Genomic DNA, 19,461 nt, shown 5'->3' with positions numbered 1-19,461 from the left:
CAAAAGCATTAACAGGGACACCATCCATGCCTAAGAACCATTAAACTGAGTATTAGAGCTGTACCCTCATTAGGAGATAACAGGAAGAGTTTCATAACTACTACCAAGGAAACACAAGTAAAAACCGAGGATAATGTTCTGATCACGGTTTGATCTCTCTAAAACTATTATCTTATTTTTCTTCATCGTCTAAATCCCCCTATCATAGTATCTCTTACAACTACCTTAAATCTTTTATTCCCAATCGACAATTCTAGGTCAAGCCTCACTCTTCTCCATGGTTTTCCTCACATTGTGCTGCTGCAACTGCCAATCGAAGCCATTACTTTCATATCTATCAGCAAAACAATTCTCCAGAAAACAGAGGTCTGTTTATTACTGCCAGAAACCATTGTAAAAAGGTTTTGTCTAACGCCAAAGCCCGCTATTCTCATGTCATGAAATCTCGCATTGTATCACAAAAATTAGGCTCTCGTGACTCCTGGAGAATCTTTAATAGTAAAAATAATAAAGGCAAATCTGCAATTCCACCTCTCTTGTATGGTTCAGACTTTGTCACCTTTCCTAAAGATAAAGCTGAATTGGTTGCTAAGATTTTTTCATCAATATCATCTCTTGATACCACTAGTAGCGTTCTACCTGATATAGTGAACAAACAGGTTGATCTATTACTCGACATTCATATCACTCCAGCTTCTGTATCTAAAGTGATTTCCTACTTAGACTCATCTACAGCTTGTGGCCCGGACAACATACCTGTTATTGTCTTGCAGAAGTGTTCTCCGGAGCTGTCGTCTATACTTTCAAAACTATTCAACAAGTGCTTATCAGAGTCTTGTTTTCCAGCCTGCTGGAAAGCGGCATCTGTTATTCCTATTTTAAAAAATTCTAGAGAGCAATCTGATTCGTCTAACTACCGTCCCATTAGTCTTCTTCCTATCATAAGCAAGGTTTTTGAATCTTTAATTAACAAACACTTTATCTCTCATCTTGAATCTAATAATTTACTTTCTGATCATCAATATGGATATCGATCTTCTCGTTCTACAGCTGATTTGCTAACAGTAATAACCAATAGGTTTTATTGTGCATTAGATAAAGGTGGAGAGGTTAAGGCCATTGCTCTTGACATTTCTAAAGCTTTTGATAAAGTTTGGCACGTTGGTCTTCTGCATAAGCTTTTTTCTTATGGTGTATCCGGCAACATCTTTAAGATCATTGAATCCTTCCTTTCCAATCGTAGCATAAAAGTTGTCCTCGATGGACAACACTCTTCTTCTTATTCTGTAACTTCAGGGGTTCCTCAAGGTTCTATCCTTGGCCCTATACTCTTTTTTATTTACATTAACAACCTTCCAGATATTCTCACATTTAAGGTGGCATTGTTCACTGATGATTTCTACCATTTATTCTTGTCGTGATAAGAAGCCAACACTCTCTGATTGCTTGGAGGGGGTATTTAAGCTTGAAAAGGATCTCACTTTTGCTACAGCATGGGGCTCACAGTGGCTGGTGAACTTTAATTCAGATAAAACTCAATTTTTTTCAGCCAACCGTTATCGTAATAATTTAGATCTTCCTATATTTATGAACAGTAATGTACTCGATGAGTTATCTACCTTTCATCTTCTTGGATTAACTCTTACTTCTGATCTTTCTTGGAAACCATATATCAAATTCGTTGATAAATTAGCATCTGCTTTTGACATTTATTAATTAGATTAGTAGTTGCTTTTGACTTTTATTAATTAGATTAGTATAAAATCAAAAAAAATAGACATTTTGAAAATTGAGAAGAAATTTTTTTTTTTTATTGATAACAAAAATTTTAAAAAATTATTCAAATATTATTCATAACTTAAAACTAATAAATTCATTTTTATGTAATTTGTTTGTTAAAAGTGCATGAATTTAATCTTTAAGATCATTAATAGGGCATGGTTAACCAACCTATTCACTGTACCCCAATTTTCTGTGCCCCACCAAAACAAATTAAGTTTAAGTCTAATTTCTTGGGACATGAGTGTTGTTAAATGAAAAGCTAAACTACATAAGGAAGGTAAGAAAATTTACTTTAGATAGCTAAAAACAAAAATTACCTACCAAAAACCAGTAGACAAAAATTATGTGGTAACAACTATAAATAAAAATGGCTAATATATGAGCACATAAAACAATTACATTATCAAGATGAACAAAATTCTAATCTTTGAGAAAATGCCTCTTATTCACTGTGCCCCTCGATCCACTGTACCCCAACTTCCTCTATAATAAAGTTGTACCAATGGTAAAGTTAAAATTCTAACATAAATTATATTATGTAATATATACTTATTACATTTTCAGAATATACCATTTAAAGGATTTTTATCTTATCGGTTTAAATACCAAATAATTTATCTTATTCTTAATCTTTTCATGGCTAGAAATTATTGAGTACTATAAACTACTAGAAGAAAGTACTATAAACTGATAAACAAAGACCTGACTGTTTGTTAATTGGTTTTTTTTCTGTTTTTTACACAACCTAAATATTCAATCTTTTTCAGCTGTAACATCTTGATAACATTTTTAATAAAATTTATTTGCTTTATGAATATTATCAACATCATCAAGCTCAAACATAATGTGAGTATCAAACATAACGTGGGTATCAAACATAATGTGGGTATCAAAATAAGGGTTAAAAAAAACAACCACCAAATGGGTTAAACTCTTCTGCATAACAATATTTCCAAAAATCATGCAAGATCCTTAACTTTATCTTTTGAATCCCTCTTTAATTTTTGATTATTGCTTAGTACCTCACTGAAGTCGACAACAACCTAATGTCAATGTTACAAATACTAATTTTTTTATAGCATGAATTTTTTAAAAATAATTAATTCATATTGCGTACATAATATGCCTGCCGTCTAGAAATGGTATTTTGTGACCACTGTTCATCAAATGGTTGTGATCTCGAAACCCAAATATTTTTTATAGTCAAATTAAAGCAATTTAATTTGCAATGACAAAAAATTTATAAAAAGTTATATGAATATCAATTTATAATAAGTTATGTGAATATCAATTTATAAAAAGTTATGTGAATATCAATTTAGCAATTACTTTGATATTTATTTTAGAATACATTTTCTTTTTTACTTTGATACATTTATACCTTATTTATTTTGTTAATTACCACATTACATATAATTTTTATATGATTACTACCTTTATATCCAAAAATGCCTACATTTTAGCTTGGGGAAACTACTAAAAACTGATTACTTTCTAAAGTGCATATTATGGTGGTAGAGTAGAAAGAAACTTTAAAATAATATCAACAAACTAAATATCTTCATTGCAAAACTCTTCAGTTAATTGTTTCAAAATTCTGTGAATTTTGTCGACATCCTTGCAGCTTGCACATATTCTACATGTTAAACTATTTAAAAATAAGCTATTAAACTTACTAATTGAGTGGTTCTATCTCCTCCAATATATTGTATATTACTTCTTTTTGGAGTAAAAAAGTAGTACTCAATAAGTCGAAAAGCTTCTTTTGTACATCTAACAAAAAAATTATTAGCAAAAAATGTAGCAAGGCAAACAAAGAAAAAAAAGTACAGCTATAATAAAGGTAGGATGAGGATTGAATTAAAAGCATAATGGAGTAAACAAGACTCTTTTAAATTTAAAGTTAGCAATATTTGATTATTCATTCACCCTATTGAAAAACAGATCATTAAACAATATTGGACAATGTTTGAACAGTTGCAGTAAAATCAATTGTGCAAAAGCAATGCAACTTTGATGAAGTCAGGGAACATTAAGGTTTGGTTGATGGAACTTAATCAATGAACTGAATAAGATAAAATTCACCAGCCACAGGAAACCCCAAGCTGACACAGAAAAGATATCCCATTCAAGATTCACTCCCTGTATATATAGTTGCGTTATCAGCAAATAGAGCCACCATAACAATAAAATTATCAGAGAAATTATTAATATAGATGAGAATTAACATAGAACTAATGACAGTATCTTGTGGTACCCCAGAAACTACTGAAAATAAATTTCTGATAATTATGGCTTTTTAGGAGATACACCATTTGATTCTTTATCTTTATCTGCTTTTTCTACTGCACAATTGTTGATTAAAATGGAATCCATGAATTCTCAATTGCTGATGCTGCTTGCTTTTCTAGTACAAATCTCATAACCTAAGTTTATGTAACATTAACAACACGGTCTTTTTCTACTAAACCACATGATCTAAATAACTTCATCTCAAACAAACTTAACAACTTAAGTATTCTATGAAATGACAACTTTTTTTAGACATTAAAAAAAAATTTTTTTTTAATGTTATAAAATTCTTTTTATAACATTAAAAAAATTTTTATTTGTACAATAAAAAACCTTTAAATGTTCTATTAATACCTTGGTCCATCGGTTGAGTTTTGTAAGTTATGCTGGGTGGTAAAAAAACTAATTCTATTGTTTAATTACCAATGATTAAAGCAACTTTCCTACATCATATTTACTATGAGGTAATACAGTATACTATGAAGTTTCTAGTCAATTCTCCTTAAATAAAAAAAAATAATACGAAAGTCTATTGAAATTAGATATGCTTTTCAATAAAATGTAACAAATTTTATCAAAATGCAAAAACCATAGAAACATTAAGCAATACTAATTCTTAAGACTCAGATAAAAATTTTTTGATATAAATAAATTTATAATGTGATAATATATGATTGTTTAACTTTTCATCAGTTTCTTTCAACATTGTGCAATAAAATGGTGCATTTCTTTCTTCCAAAGCTTTGCAATTGTAGTCGATATTAATCTGGTATCAATGGTTGTAAGTAATAAAGAACCTATGAAAACAATTCTTGTACTTTTAAATAAAATTAATAACTTCTTGTATTAAAGTCTTTAGACTTCTTGTTTTAGAGATTTCAAAATAACTTTTGGTGTTAGAAACTTTTGATTAGTTAACATGATATTAATGGAATCTGTCATTAGAGAATTTTTGAAAGCGTGTATGTAATTGGCTGTTGTTGATAATGAAAGCAATGATACTGGTTATTTACCAAAACATTGATATTGGTCATTTAACAAAAAAGATAAGTGGAAAATATGCAAAAACAACTAATTACTTTTTAGAAACTGATTCTATAAAAGTTTGTCAAGTAAAAATTAAATGAAGGGCTCTAAACTAGGTCATCATTAGCATTAAGCAATTGAGTTTTGTTAGCAAGTGCCCTAAACTCACTAGGTAGATGAAGTGCAAGTCCTAAACTCACAGAAAAGAAATCACACTAAGATCAGTTATTCTGAGCGATCAAAAAGTGATGACATTTTGTCAAGAATGAAGAGATCAACTAATAGAGTCACTTTAGATTATCAGGAACATCATTAATATAGATGAGGAACAACACAGAAATAAATATAGAGGTAGAAAATGGAATCAGCATTAAAAAAATGATGAGCATGATAAAGAGAGACTCCTTAACTCTCCTTTATTATATATATGTATACATGAGGCCGGCAATAAATTTCTGACCTCATTTTTCTATCTGGTACAAAGACAGTGTAGAAACAGGTTGTTACTTTGCACCTTGCCTAAAAAGGAATAAAGTTCATGTTTGATGTACTTAATACTAAAGGAAATAGTTTAAAAAGTGTATTAGTATTAAAGCAAATTTGATATTACATGTGATATTACAACAATAATAAGTAATTTTTATCAAGATTATGTAACTAATTTCTTTAAAAAGGTAGTTTATAAAATAAATTTATTTATAAAATATAAAATTTAAATCACAAAAAATAATATTTTTACTTTTACTTTTTAACTTTTTAATCAAAAGTAATTGAACATCAGTATTTTTTTTAAAGAGATGCTTAAGTGTCAAGACAAGTTGTGTTCATACCCTTTAAAAAATAATTACCATGTTAATTAAACTTTCCAAAACAAATTATTTATACCATAAGCTGATAATTTTACGATTTTTGGAATAAATAGTTTGTTATTAAGTCCATAGATTCTACTAAATTGGTGACACATGATTTATGTTTCAAAAAAACATGTTGATTCTAATTCAATAACTTTTTCACCATCTAAAAAGTATGCAGTCCTTTATAATGGATTCCATGAACTTACATACAATAGAGGTTAAAGATACAGGTCTATAACTTTCTGCAACCATTCTACTACCTTTCTTAAATAACGGGATTACATTTAAAGCTTTCCAAAAATCAGGCAGTTTAGAACTATTGAACGATATATTAAACAGAATACTTAACAGTTTTGAAAAACTGGATGCGCATTGTTTTAATACATATCCACACACATTATCTACACCAATACTCTTGTAGGGATCTAGTTTTAATAATTATTGGTATATGTTTGATGCAGTAAAAGTTGGTATTGGACAATCTTTATCTGTTCGAATAGGAAAATTTGGTATCACATTGTTTTCTTGTTGTAAAAATACTGATTTAAATTGATTATTTAATTGATTGACAATATCAAACCCGTTAGTTAAAGTATTAAAGTAGTACTCACCATCTTGATTATTTAGTCTCCTAATATAACCATGAACTGATTGCTGATGTTTAGCATACATGTAGAACTGTTTTGGCTTATACCTAAAGTTTTTTATCAATTGTATTTCATATTTTCTCTTTGATAAATTTATTTGTTTTTCAACTTCTTTTTTAAATAACTTATATTGTTGCATTTGTGGTTCAAATTTTTAACCAGAATTCCTATTAAGCTTCCATAAAGTATTTTTACTCTTAATTAGTGATTTGACCTCATTAGGTAGCCATTTTAATTTATTAATTTTGTTATTAATTTTTTATTAAACATTTTAAATTATTAATTTTAATTTATTAATATATTAATTTATAAATTTTGTTTATATAGACTTGTGCTAATGACTGGTATATATTTATTACATGCAGATGTATTACATGCAAATGTATCAAATTTTTAACCAGAATTCCTATTAAGCTTCCATAAAGTATTTTTGCTCTTAATTAGTGATTCGACCTTATTTAGTAGCCATTTTAAATTTTGTTTATATAGACTTGTGCTAATGACTGGTATATATTTATTACATGCAGATGTATAACAATCCTAAAATCTTTTATAAGATATTTCAATATCATGCTCATTTAAAACTTTTTCCCATTCAATTTGTGAAAAATATTTGTCAATTTGTTTATAACTACCTCATTTATAATTCAAACAAACCGTAGCCGTATATTTTAGATTTCTTTATTACTATTTGATGAATTTGATTGATTTTTATCATTTAAATAAAAGTTCCACGTTAAAACTAAATGATTTTTATTTTTTGCGCTGATTGGCTTGTTATAATTGATATTGAAAACTCTAACTGGTGATTCAGACATAATTAGATCTAGAACACTTGTTAAAATACCTTCAGTAAGCTGAAATGTTGATTTTAGTACAAATTGATGCAGTTTCAAGTCTAAAAATATATCAGCAAAAATATGAGCATCTAAATGATCAGGTCCTGATATTGATACTATACCATTGTAATCCCATGTTATTTCTAGATAATTAAAATCACCACACACAAGTATGCTTGAATAGATTTTGGTTATACAGCTTGAGGCTAATTTCATTGATTCATTGATTTAATTTCATTCGATTAAGTTATATGGAGGACGATAAATTCATCCTAATAAAAATTTTTCTTTACCAATAACTAGTTCACACCAAATTTGTTTGATTAGGTTCGATAGACCAGTTATGGAAACTTCAGAGCATGATAGATGATTTTTAACATATATTACTACGTCTCCACTACGTTTTTCTACAGACCAATCTTTTCTAAATGATGTATAACCCTTAAAATATGTTAACGACTGTAGTGCCCACCATGTTTCTGTTCCAAAATAATATCTGGATCATCATTTTGTATACGTGATTCAAATAAGAACCATTTATTGTATATATATATATATATATATATATATATATATATATATATATATATATATATATATATATATATATATATCAGTATTTTACAGTAAGATGTGTGATTGCATGTTCTTATATGACCACGCATATACGATTTTTGTTTTACTGACTTGGCAAAGGTTTTAAATAGTTGGATAAAATTCACGCTTTATAAAAATGGCGCTTAAAAATAAAAGTAAACTAAATAAAAATGAAAACAAAAACCATAAACTGAAACAAGAAAATAAATCTTAACCTAAGAGAAAATAAACAGAAGTAAAAAAGCAAGCTATAAACCAAATTTTCATCTTTTAGATTTAAAAGCATTTTGCTTAAGGGTCAAATCATATTTCAACCAATTTAAAGAAAACTTTGTGGGGCACCATCTCTGATTTTCCTGATTTTTACATATTATTATGTGCATTAGGTTAAATTTGAAATTTCAGACTTCCAAGTACAACGGTCTGGAAATTATGGCCTTAGAAGCATGACACAGTGGTCCCCCTCGATTTACATATGGTCAAAACAGACTACTTTAGAGCTGTATAACTTTTTTCTCACTTTCAACAAGTGTCTCATTTTTTCTAGAACTATTTTCTGGATAGTTCTCTCTTTAAAAAAGTAGTTTTTATTAACTTGTGTTAGAAAAAAATTATGACCTTCTCAACTTTGTAAAAAATCCTAAAATTGCTAAAATATGCCAAAATAAAACTAACTGTAGCATTATTCTATTCATCCACAAGTCTTTCTGCAATAAATGGGCAAAATATAGGCAGCTTGTTGCAGTTTAGAACTTAAATATATCTAAAAGTAACATGTCCACTTGGCTAAAAAGTCCAATTTTCAACCATTTTGAAATACTTGTAAATTTTTCTAACACTTTGTTTTGATCTAAGATTACCAGCATATAAGACCATTAGTTTGGGATTGGAATGGCACTAATCAAAGGGGAAGGGGGCAAAGTTTTAATAATATATTTTTACCACTTTTTATTATTTTACAATAAAAATTAGTTTAAAAAATATATATTTTTTAAACTATAAAAAATATATATTTTTTAAACTAATTTTTATTGTAAAATAATAAAAAAGTCATTAATACTGTTGAATCAACTTGTTTGTTTAATTATGTTTATTTATGTTTTAATTAATGAATTAACTTGTTTTAACAAACAAGCTAATTCATTAATACTAATGAATTAACTTGTTTGTTTAATTATGTTTATTTATGTTTAATTAATTACCTTAATTTAAATAATAATGAAAATTTAAATAACATGAAACTTTTGTTAAATAATAATAAAAATTTAAAACACGAAATTACCTAATAAGTGGAAAAGTCAATTATGCCGACTGGACAATGAAAATTTCAATTACATCGAAATTTAAACAACATTAAGGAACGTAGGACAGTTAAATTTCAATCCAAAACAGGAACTAACTTCGCCCAAAATAAAAAAAAACCAATAAATCTCACATTAAGACAGTTCATCATCATAGTAAACTATTGGGTTCAGAAAAAGAATATATTGAAAATGACGATTGGTGAACTACCAATGAGAATAGTGAATCCACCAAAATGCAATCATTGGATTCATCAGATTCCGATGAATAAGTAGAAGGTTTTAGCAAAAAAGACAATCTACTGATGGTAGAGAATGTAGCCATATATTTTAGATTTCTTTATTACTATTAATAACTTTTTATTAATCTACAATATAAACTTTTTTATAAATATAAAAATATAGTGTAAAAATAGATAAAAAATGATTTGCTCCTTTGCTGTATTGAAAAAAAAAGTACAACTTATGTAAATCATTTTTGTAAACACAATTAAATTATTGTTCTTTCTTTATATTGATGTGCATAATTCTCAAATAGATTGCATGTTGTAGCTGTATTTTTTTTTTTTTTTTTTACATTTTTGGACATATAATCTGTTTTGTTCCCTTACTTGTATCAAATTTTGTTGATGGAAATAACAGGCATCCTAAAAATAAGAAAACAACAACAGTTAAAAAAAAAAGAAAAGATAAATCTTAAATTTTAATTAGTGGTTTATATAAAATGGCATTGAATTTTTACATAAAATGGTGTGCTATAAACCCCACATCAGCCTATTCATTCCTGCTATAACTTACTGTAACAAAATTATTAAAAATCTCATTTGTAAATCAGTTTGGAATAATTAACTTGGAAAGTTTGATCATTATGCAAGTCTATTAAGCAAAATGCTTTTAAATTTAAAGGATAAAAATTTGGTTTATAGCTTACTCTTTTACTTTTGTTTATTTTCTCTTAGATTAAGATTTTTTTTTTTTTCAATTTACGGTTTATGTTTTCATTTTTATTTAGCCCCGGCTATCAACCCCTACTAAATCTTATCATTTGGCAGGGGCCAGGGTTTGGTTTATAAAAAAAAAAGGTTAGTGTATGTTCCAGTCAAATTTTTGATGCTTCCTTGGAACATGTTTACAAGAAATTTAATTTTTATCAAAAAATGAAAAGGAGGAAGGAAAACCGAAAAAAAAATTGGGTAAAAATAAGATTTTTTTTTTCAAGAAAAATAAAATTTAATTATTGAACAAAATTTAGTAATATTTTAAGATGAAATTTTTTAATTTTATTTATTGGTCAAATATTACAAGGTCAAACGACCTTTTTTTTTCTTCTTCTGAATTAATAGGACAATATCAATAAAAATTCTCAATATTTTGTAGAACAATAATAAAAAATATTTCCATTATCACAAAAACACAGTAAAAAATATATTCCTGGCTAACACCCTGAACAATTATGTAAAAAAGCATGTTACTTTTGTACCAAACTTTTTTACATAATCATCAATCAAACGTTTAAGTGTTTTTTATAGGATTAATTACTTCTTACTGATTAAAAGATATCCTTAGACTAATTTAAACATTAAAATTCAATAAAAATCAATTAACCAAAATCACTTTAGATATATTTTAGATATATTTAGACATATCTAAAATTGCTTAATACATATGTAAATTGCATGGTGCGCAATCCTTTAAAACAAGGCATTTTAAAAAATACATATTTACATAGACTTACCTTCTTATTCCATGTTGAACAGCATACTGACACGAGAAATAAAAACTCCATGTAATGATTATTAAACTAATAACATGCATTATGAGCACTAGTTTTACTTCAATACACCGCAAAATCCTTAAGTAGAGATGGATAATAATAACTAAAGTTTAGTAAAAAAACCACCTGTAAGTTTGCATTCCTTTTTACAGAGTTTGTTAGTATTGTTAATATAAACATCATCATCAATAACTACAAAAATATGAAAAAGATTGGTATTATAAGATACCTTGAAGGTATTTTAATGGAATACATAAATAGAGATTTTAAAGCCACCAAAAAAAAAATTAGAATCACAAAAAGCGTGCATAAAGCTGGAAAACTTTCTGCGTGTCTTTCTTTATTGTCTATTTTAATAAACAGAATACAAATTCTTGGAATATTGTCCCTTTCTCTCAAAAATGTATATATCAAATAAATATCACAAATAATACTAGCAGTTCTAGTCACCAGAGTACTGAACGTTAGAATCATTTCTAATATAAAGTTTTTCAATCAAAACAATATAAAGTAGAGCTTTAGTGAAAAAAATTTACTTTATGAGTAAATAAATGGAGCGGATTATCTGTTTATACGGCATTGTTACTCGTTAGGAGCTGTCTGTCACAGAGAAAACTGTCCGTGGAGTAAGTTATCCGGTTGGACATTTTACTCCGGAGTAGAACGTTCTAGTTTGTCCTATTCGTCCGTCTAGGACAATTTACTCCGGAGCAAACTGTCCGGCGTTGGAGTAAACTGTCCTACTTTTGTGCGGATTATTTACTTCGGACCACTCAAGCAATGTGTTTTAGCGTTTGTTTAAACGATGATTTGAGAACTCGCGCATTATTCTACGGTATAAAGAAAACAAACACTTTATATATTAAGCATAATATTATTATAATTAACATAGTAATATTATGCGTCATGTAACTCATACAAATAAACCTGAAGCTTTTTAGTTTACAAGGTCATTTTTTACCGGTTTAAAAGTTAAAAAAATGTTAACACTTACATGTTTAGCACTTTATATTTCGTTTAAGGTTTAAGTTAAAAACAGTAAAAAAAAAATCATGTTTTTTATGTTATCTTGTTTGAAATTTATTCTAGATTCAGAATCAGAGTAACCACAATTTGTAACCACAATTTTGATATTAGGGGGCCCTAGGGTTCTTTTAAGGAGGAAGGGGATAAAAAATTAGTTAAAATTATTTTACGTATATGTTTTTCCCTAATAATTTTAATTAAAATTTTTTTGGAGGGGCCAAGGCTCCCCCGATGGTTACAACTCTGAGAATGTATATATATATAAATATATATATATAAATATATATATATATAAATATATATATATATATATATATATATATATATATATATATATATATATATATATATATATATATATATATATATATATATATATATATATATATATATATTATTAGAATATATATATATTCAATATTATAAGAATAATTGATCTTTTTTTAAGTAAAGTTTTTTCAACTCCAATAGCAACGCCCATAGCAACGGCAATTCCCTGACTTTTAGTAACTTAGATTTTTTATTTAGTACCTAATTATTTTTGCAACCTTTATTTCAATTTATTTAGTACCTAATTAACTTTTGTCACATATATTACTAATATATATTTTTTAAATGTGTTTTAAACCGAATTTCTTTTTTTTTGACCTTGTACAAAACATAAAATTGAAAATGAAAACTTGAAATTTTCAGGGCGTACTCTTCTACAATTACTTGAGGGACTGTAGCAGAATCACAGTAAACTCATGAAAATATTTTTAGTTTTGAACAATTATCTTAAATAAAAAACGGATTTTTTATTTTTGCTTTAACTGCTTAGATCTGCCATTATGATAGAAAAATTTTATCGAAAATTTCCAGGCCAGTAAAAACGTTCTAAAACCTTGTAGAGCTTGCTTTTCTAAGGTGATAAGTAAGATGTTTACTATGACAAAAACAAATAATCTACTTTCTCTGCACTTTGCTAAAAATAATCTCAACCCATAAACCCTTCTTTGTCATATTTTTTAATTGATATTCTAAACCTGGAAAACATATATTCTCTTTTCATTGGGAGTACAACTAATGGGATAGACCCCTTTTGTTATCTAAATATTAACATCAAGAAAGTCTTGTTCTTTTTTTCATCATTCACTTAATCCATTTTATTTAAGAAACTAAAGTAAGTTTTTTTAAAAATTGCATCTACCAAACTGGTTGACTTTGTCAACCAAATTATATATTTTGACAAAAAAAACCAAATTATATATTTTGACAAAAAAAAACCTAAGCCATTTACAAAAAGTTTAAGTAAATACCAGCTATTAATATTAATGATACAAATAATAATGATAAAAATAAAATAACCAGCTGAAACAATTACAAGAATGTTAAGATAATTTTATAATTTAAAAAAATCAGTACTCATTTTTAAACAACAATAATAATAAGCTAAAGCAGTTGGAAACTGCTTTAGTTTGTCACTATTCTATTAAATAAACCGTTCCATTAATGAAACACAACTGCATAAACAACGATGATATGTTTGTTTGATTAGATAAGGTATACTTTGTGGGGTTTAAGAAATAGTACAACAGACATATTATAGTAGAGTAAATAAATGTAAAATAAATGTAAATAAATAATGGTACAAAACAGCAATAAGATATTATCTAACTACAGTTAAATCATATTTTGCAATGTTACCTGAAAATAAAACTAATCCTACCTTTATTGAGTTGAATTCAATTTTTCCTTAACTGTTGATGAATGATTAATAAAGTAAACTTAAATTCATGGAAGTTTACTAAATTAAAATCATATTTCAACAGTAGGCAAACTAAAATAAAATAATGGCAAAGTTAAAATTAATGAAATAAAGGAATAAAAAATAATCATTTTTTAAAATATAATTATTTAATAATAAAAACAAATCAAAAACTTCAAGTCTTTGAAACCTTATAACAAAAAACTTCTCCAAACTCCAAGCATAAATTAAAAAAAATCAATAAATCCAAATAAACAAATAAAGCTCCAGCATAAATAAAATTATAGACAAAATAAGTACAAATATAAAGAAGAAGAAGAACAATAATGCTTTAAACTAGTGCTACTCTTTAAGCTAGTACTACTCTTTAAGCTAATACTACTATTTAACCTAAATTTTTAGCTTATTTATCATAAACTAACTACAACTTGTAAAATCAAACAATTATCTCACTTGTAGTACAATGAAAATGATTACTTGATTTTAAATCTGATATAAAACTTTGACACTCACAACTGGAAATGTAACTCACACACATACATATAGATACAAAAATAATAAAAAGAATAACATCATAATATTATTATGATATTATTCATGTCTTTATCAAAATACAATAGTATTACAATTAGTATTATTAGTAGTAACTATATATTAAAATTTTATATAATCAAAATTATCTATAGAAAAAAAGAATTTATAGAAATGGCGCTGTAACTCGTAAGAGTTGAAACTGAAATTACATTGAATTTCAGTTTATAACAGCTTAAAGTTAACAAGGATTAAAAACAATATATAAGATCTGAGATTTGAGGTTGAACTTTAAAGTATTTACAAAATGTTGTTTTTAAATCAACTTATGTTTGGAGACTCTATGATTTCTTGTGTTAGTACATTCCAGTCATTTACAACTCTCTTAGTGAAAATTTTTTGTCTGATTGTGTTATTGACTCCTTATGCATTTTTAATTTATGACCTCTTGCTTGACAATTAGTATTAAAATATTCTATTGGGTTAAGCAAATTTAGTTTGTCAATTTGTTTTACTAATTTAAACATTTGGATTAATTCACTTTCCCTTATAAAATATATAATAAATTTTGTAAATTTTATATATATATATATATATATATATATATATATATATATATATATATATATATATATATATATATATATATATATATTATTTTAACTTAAATTGCTAGTTAAGATGAGCACACTGACATCACACTGAAATAGCCTGCTGCCATAAAAAATATATGTAAAAAAAACTTAGTATATGAAATATATAATGATTATATATTTCATATACTAAGTTTTATTTTATTTTATTCTGATTCACTCCCAACAAGACTGTAAGCAGCCACTATTAATTTAGGAGTTACTGGAAAAAAATAGAACTATAGAGCAAGGAAACGGTTGACTTAAAAAAGTTGAAGGTTTTATGAGTCAGGAAAACAGGAAGATGGGAGAGAGTTACCAAGGGTTGAAGTGCAGGGAAAAAAACGACATATTTACCTAATTACTAAATACTAGTATGTTTTATTTTAATGCAGTATATCACTGGTGAAAGGAGCTATCATCTCTAGTTCCATCTAAAGCTAATTAAATTAGTTATTACAATATTATTATTATTGTAGTAAATATTATTATTAAATAATAATAATAGTAATAATAATAATAATAATAACTAAATTCAGGAACTAATAATAATAACACTCTTACAAATAAGAACTATGGTGACAGTATTTCTAAAAGTAATTTAAATTATACAAAATAAAACCTCCTTTTTTCTAAAAACTCTTTAAGTACTTTCTTAATTCGTCTTACTTCAAAGCGTCCACAATCTAAAATTTTTAAATTCGTATTTAATTCTTGTATTGAAAAATTGATATGAAAACAATTCGCTATTACTTTAAAAAAAAAAAGTTTTTTTCTAGGGGAACCACCTTAAGCCGTGGTTGACACGTGATTATTAGAATAAACGAAACTAGAAACGGTATCCGAAAAATACGGCCTAATTCTGAGGGATGTTAAAGTCTGCTAACCAAGCCAAAATTGGCTTGGTTAGCAGGCTTGGTGAAACCGATATACATTTTATATGGCTTATCAAATTACAAAAGGAAATAATTAAAGAAGACTAATAAATTTGTAAAAAATAGAAGAAAACAAATGAATTTTGTAAATATTAGAGAAAAAATTATTTTTTTGAATAATTAAATTTATTATGAAATGGCATTGGTGAAGTTTACTGTTTTAGTTATATCCATAATTTATGTACCTTTTAGTTCTTAGTTACCAAATGCTGTATGCTAAAAGGTTAATAACATAACAGCATGATAAGCAGCAATCATGTCTTCCTACAATTTTATATTCTCAATTTTTTGTAGCAAAATACCATTTTTTTACAAATGCTGCATGAACTATTAACTGAGTGCTGTGAGTACACTAAACTCAGGGGTTCCTTCTAGAATTATATTATATTTAAATGCTATTATTGCATAAATTATTTAATTAAAGTATTCTAAAGTGTCACTTATACCGGTAAAAAAAACCAGGTTTGAATTATAGATATTTAAAACAACTTTAAAAACAAATAATAAGTAAATAATCATTTCTTATAATTTAAAGGATAATCACTCAATACAATTAAAGATACACATGTATGTAAGAATACAATTGTTTAAAAAAATATATTTATTAAATCTTTAACATAGAAATATTCAAAACATAACCTTTTCTTTGAAATATCTCCTTAAGTAAAAAAAAAAAAATTTATATATATACATATATATATATATATATATATATATATATATATATATATATATATATATATATATATATACACACACACATATATATATATATATACACTCATATATATATACATATATATATATATATATATATATATATATATATATATATATATATATATATATATATATATATATATATATATATGTATATATATATATATACATACATATATATATATATATATATATGTATATATATATATGTATACATATATATATACATATATATATATGTATATATATATATATATATATATATATATATATATATATATATATATTATATATATATATATATATATATACACTGTTTACCTCCTGTTAAGTATTATGGTTGCATATTATTGTTTGCTAACTTTTTTATGTTAATGAATTGTATGTAGCAGTTAAATAATTTTATAAATATGTCGTTGAGTTTATTTGCATAATAGATTGATTATATGATATTAAGTTCAAGAAACCTATTTCCCAAAAAATACAAGTCAGCATTGTGTACATTTAACAAGGCTCTTTGGTTTCTATTTCTTGACATGGCATATAGTTACATCATTAGCCTTAAAGAAATTTGCTGGTATGCAAATGATCTTATCTAGTCTAAAATCTGGTTTAATTGGATATTTGGGAGCAATTAAATCTGTTTAAGATATATTTCTCGACTGAGTAGAAAAAGAAGGTTCACCATAAAATTATTTAACATAAAAGCTCAGTCAAAACCATCTAACAAGCCCTTTATTGGAGCTGTGAGATCTGCAAGAATGTTTAACAATATTGATTGCCAACAATTCACAGCCACATATAAACAACTCTTGATGCGACGTACCATTTAATGTTCAAATGGAAACTACAGCATCAAAGATAAAACTCATATATTTAAAGTTTTAGACAGTTCTTTTGCTGACTCCAGTACTAAAATATCTAGCGAAATTAAATTAATAAGAAAATATTTGTTGGAGAGATAACCAACTGATAGTGACCACAATTATGCAGATATTCCAAATTGCAGCTATCTATTTAAATACAAAAAAGCATTGATCTCATATTATGCTGGATATGTAGCTAAAATGACATCAAAAAATAATTATCTCCATTAAATTTCAGAATGCATTAGTACTTCCTTTTCATTTTAAATAAAATAACTTTTTAAAATTCTGAGACAGGAGATTTAATTAAACCAACCATAAGTGTTATTATCATATGCAAAGAAACTGAAAGGTGTTTTCAAAGATTGCTTGCTTCAATAGATGGCTACATTCCAATTGAAATTGGAATTTAAAATGCAATTGCAAGTGCTGTTTTAAGATCAGTGGATTTTCCTATAATACTCACTATATTAGCTCCTCCTACTATATTTGACTCAGCTATAAGTGATAACCATTTATTTTACTTGGTTCAGCTCATTTCAGAAAACTATGCAAAAATATGCCTTTATAATCTTGGATAAAAACAAACGGCTAAATTAACTGGAAAAAAAGCTTCGGAAGCAAATGATAAAACTTGTTTTATTTAAAAATCAAAAACGCTATTTTATTAATGACTTATAAAAACAAATATATATATATATATATATATATATATATATATATATATATATACATTTTAAATATGTTTATATATATATATATATATATATATATATATATATATATATATATATATATATATATATATATATATATATATATATATATATATATATATATATATATATATATATATATATATATATATATATACATGTTTAGTGATTTTAGTAAAGTACATAAGAAATAAGGTACAATTAATTATGTATAAAAAATTCAAGAAGGAACCCCTGAGTTGCGTGTACTCACAGAGCTCAGCTAATAATTCATGCAGCATTTGTAAATTTGTAATATCTATTTAAAAAACTAATTTTAAAATAGTTTATCTTAAAAAGATATTCAGCTGTCTACTATGCAGTTGTGTTATTAACCTTCTAGCACACAGCATTGGGTAGTTAAGAACTAAAAGGTGCATAAATTGTATAAAAAACAATATTAAAAAATTTATTTGTAGTAAAACTAAAATTAAAAGAAAGTAAATAAATGAAATAAAAATTTAAAATGATTAAAATTATTTCAAGTATTCACATTTAAATAATTATTTGGAAGTTGTTTTGATATTGTTAAAATTGGATAACTATTAGGTTCTTATTTGTTTTTTACTTCTACTAATAGATTATAACTAGTTATAACCTATTAGTGAAACCAAGTAGTTAACTATTAAGTTCTAGGTATAATACTAGTTTCTTGTGTGTTCTTTACTAATGTAATAAACTAATTTCTAAATAATTAAACTAAAATTTTTTATTTTATTTAAATTAAATAAGAAAAATTTTTTAGTTGCATTAAATAGAAATTAGTTTATTAACATTAGTAAAGAATACACAAGAAACAAGTATTATACCTAAATAATTTTTAATTACAATTATATATTTCTTTTTTTTTCAAAAAAAAAAGAGAGATATTATACAAATTAATTTTTAAGAGTACATTCTGTTAAACAAAATATTATATATGTTTTGAAAATTTACGTAAATATGTAATATTGCGTTTCTTTCAAGGCGCTACTGCAGTTCCCCCCCCCCTTTTTTTTTTATTGCTGATTATGATAGAGAACTCTATGCTGATTAAGAATTGTATAAAAACATAGGTCTGAAAATCAACAAAAAGTGCTCCAATTCGCTGTTGAAGTTTAAAAAATTACACTAAAAAACGCAGGAGCCGTTAAATAC

At 25.9% G+C, this 19,461-nt stretch overlaps 1 long non-coding RNA gene across 1 annotated transcript in view; it reads right to left on the bottom strand.

The window, feature by feature from the left end:
* The window catches only part of LOC136084876 (uncharacterized), a 16,593-nt gene extending 4,874 nt beyond the window's left edge, over positions 1-11,719 (bottom strand). The window contains exons 1-3 of the long non-coding RNA XR_010640911.1: positions 11,342-11,719; positions 11,074-11,190; positions 3,459-3,555 (exon numbers count right to left, since the gene is read on the bottom strand). This is a non-coding gene — a long non-coding RNA (uncharacterized LOC136084876). The remainder of the gene's footprint in view (positions 1-3,458; positions 3,556-11,073; positions 11,191-11,341) is intronic.
* Between the last annotated feature and the right edge of the window lie 7,742 nt (positions 11,720-19,461).

Source organism: Hydra vulgaris, chromosome 09, assembly GCF_038396675.1.
Source record: "Hydra vulgaris chromosome 09, alternate assembly HydraT2T_AEP".
Classification (NCBI taxonomy): Eukaryota; Metazoa; Cnidaria; class Hydrozoa; order Anthoathecata; family Hydridae; genus Hydra; species Hydra vulgaris.
The sequence above is the reverse complement of the archived record's forward strand: the minus strand, read 5'-3'. Positions and strand labels throughout refer to the sequence as shown.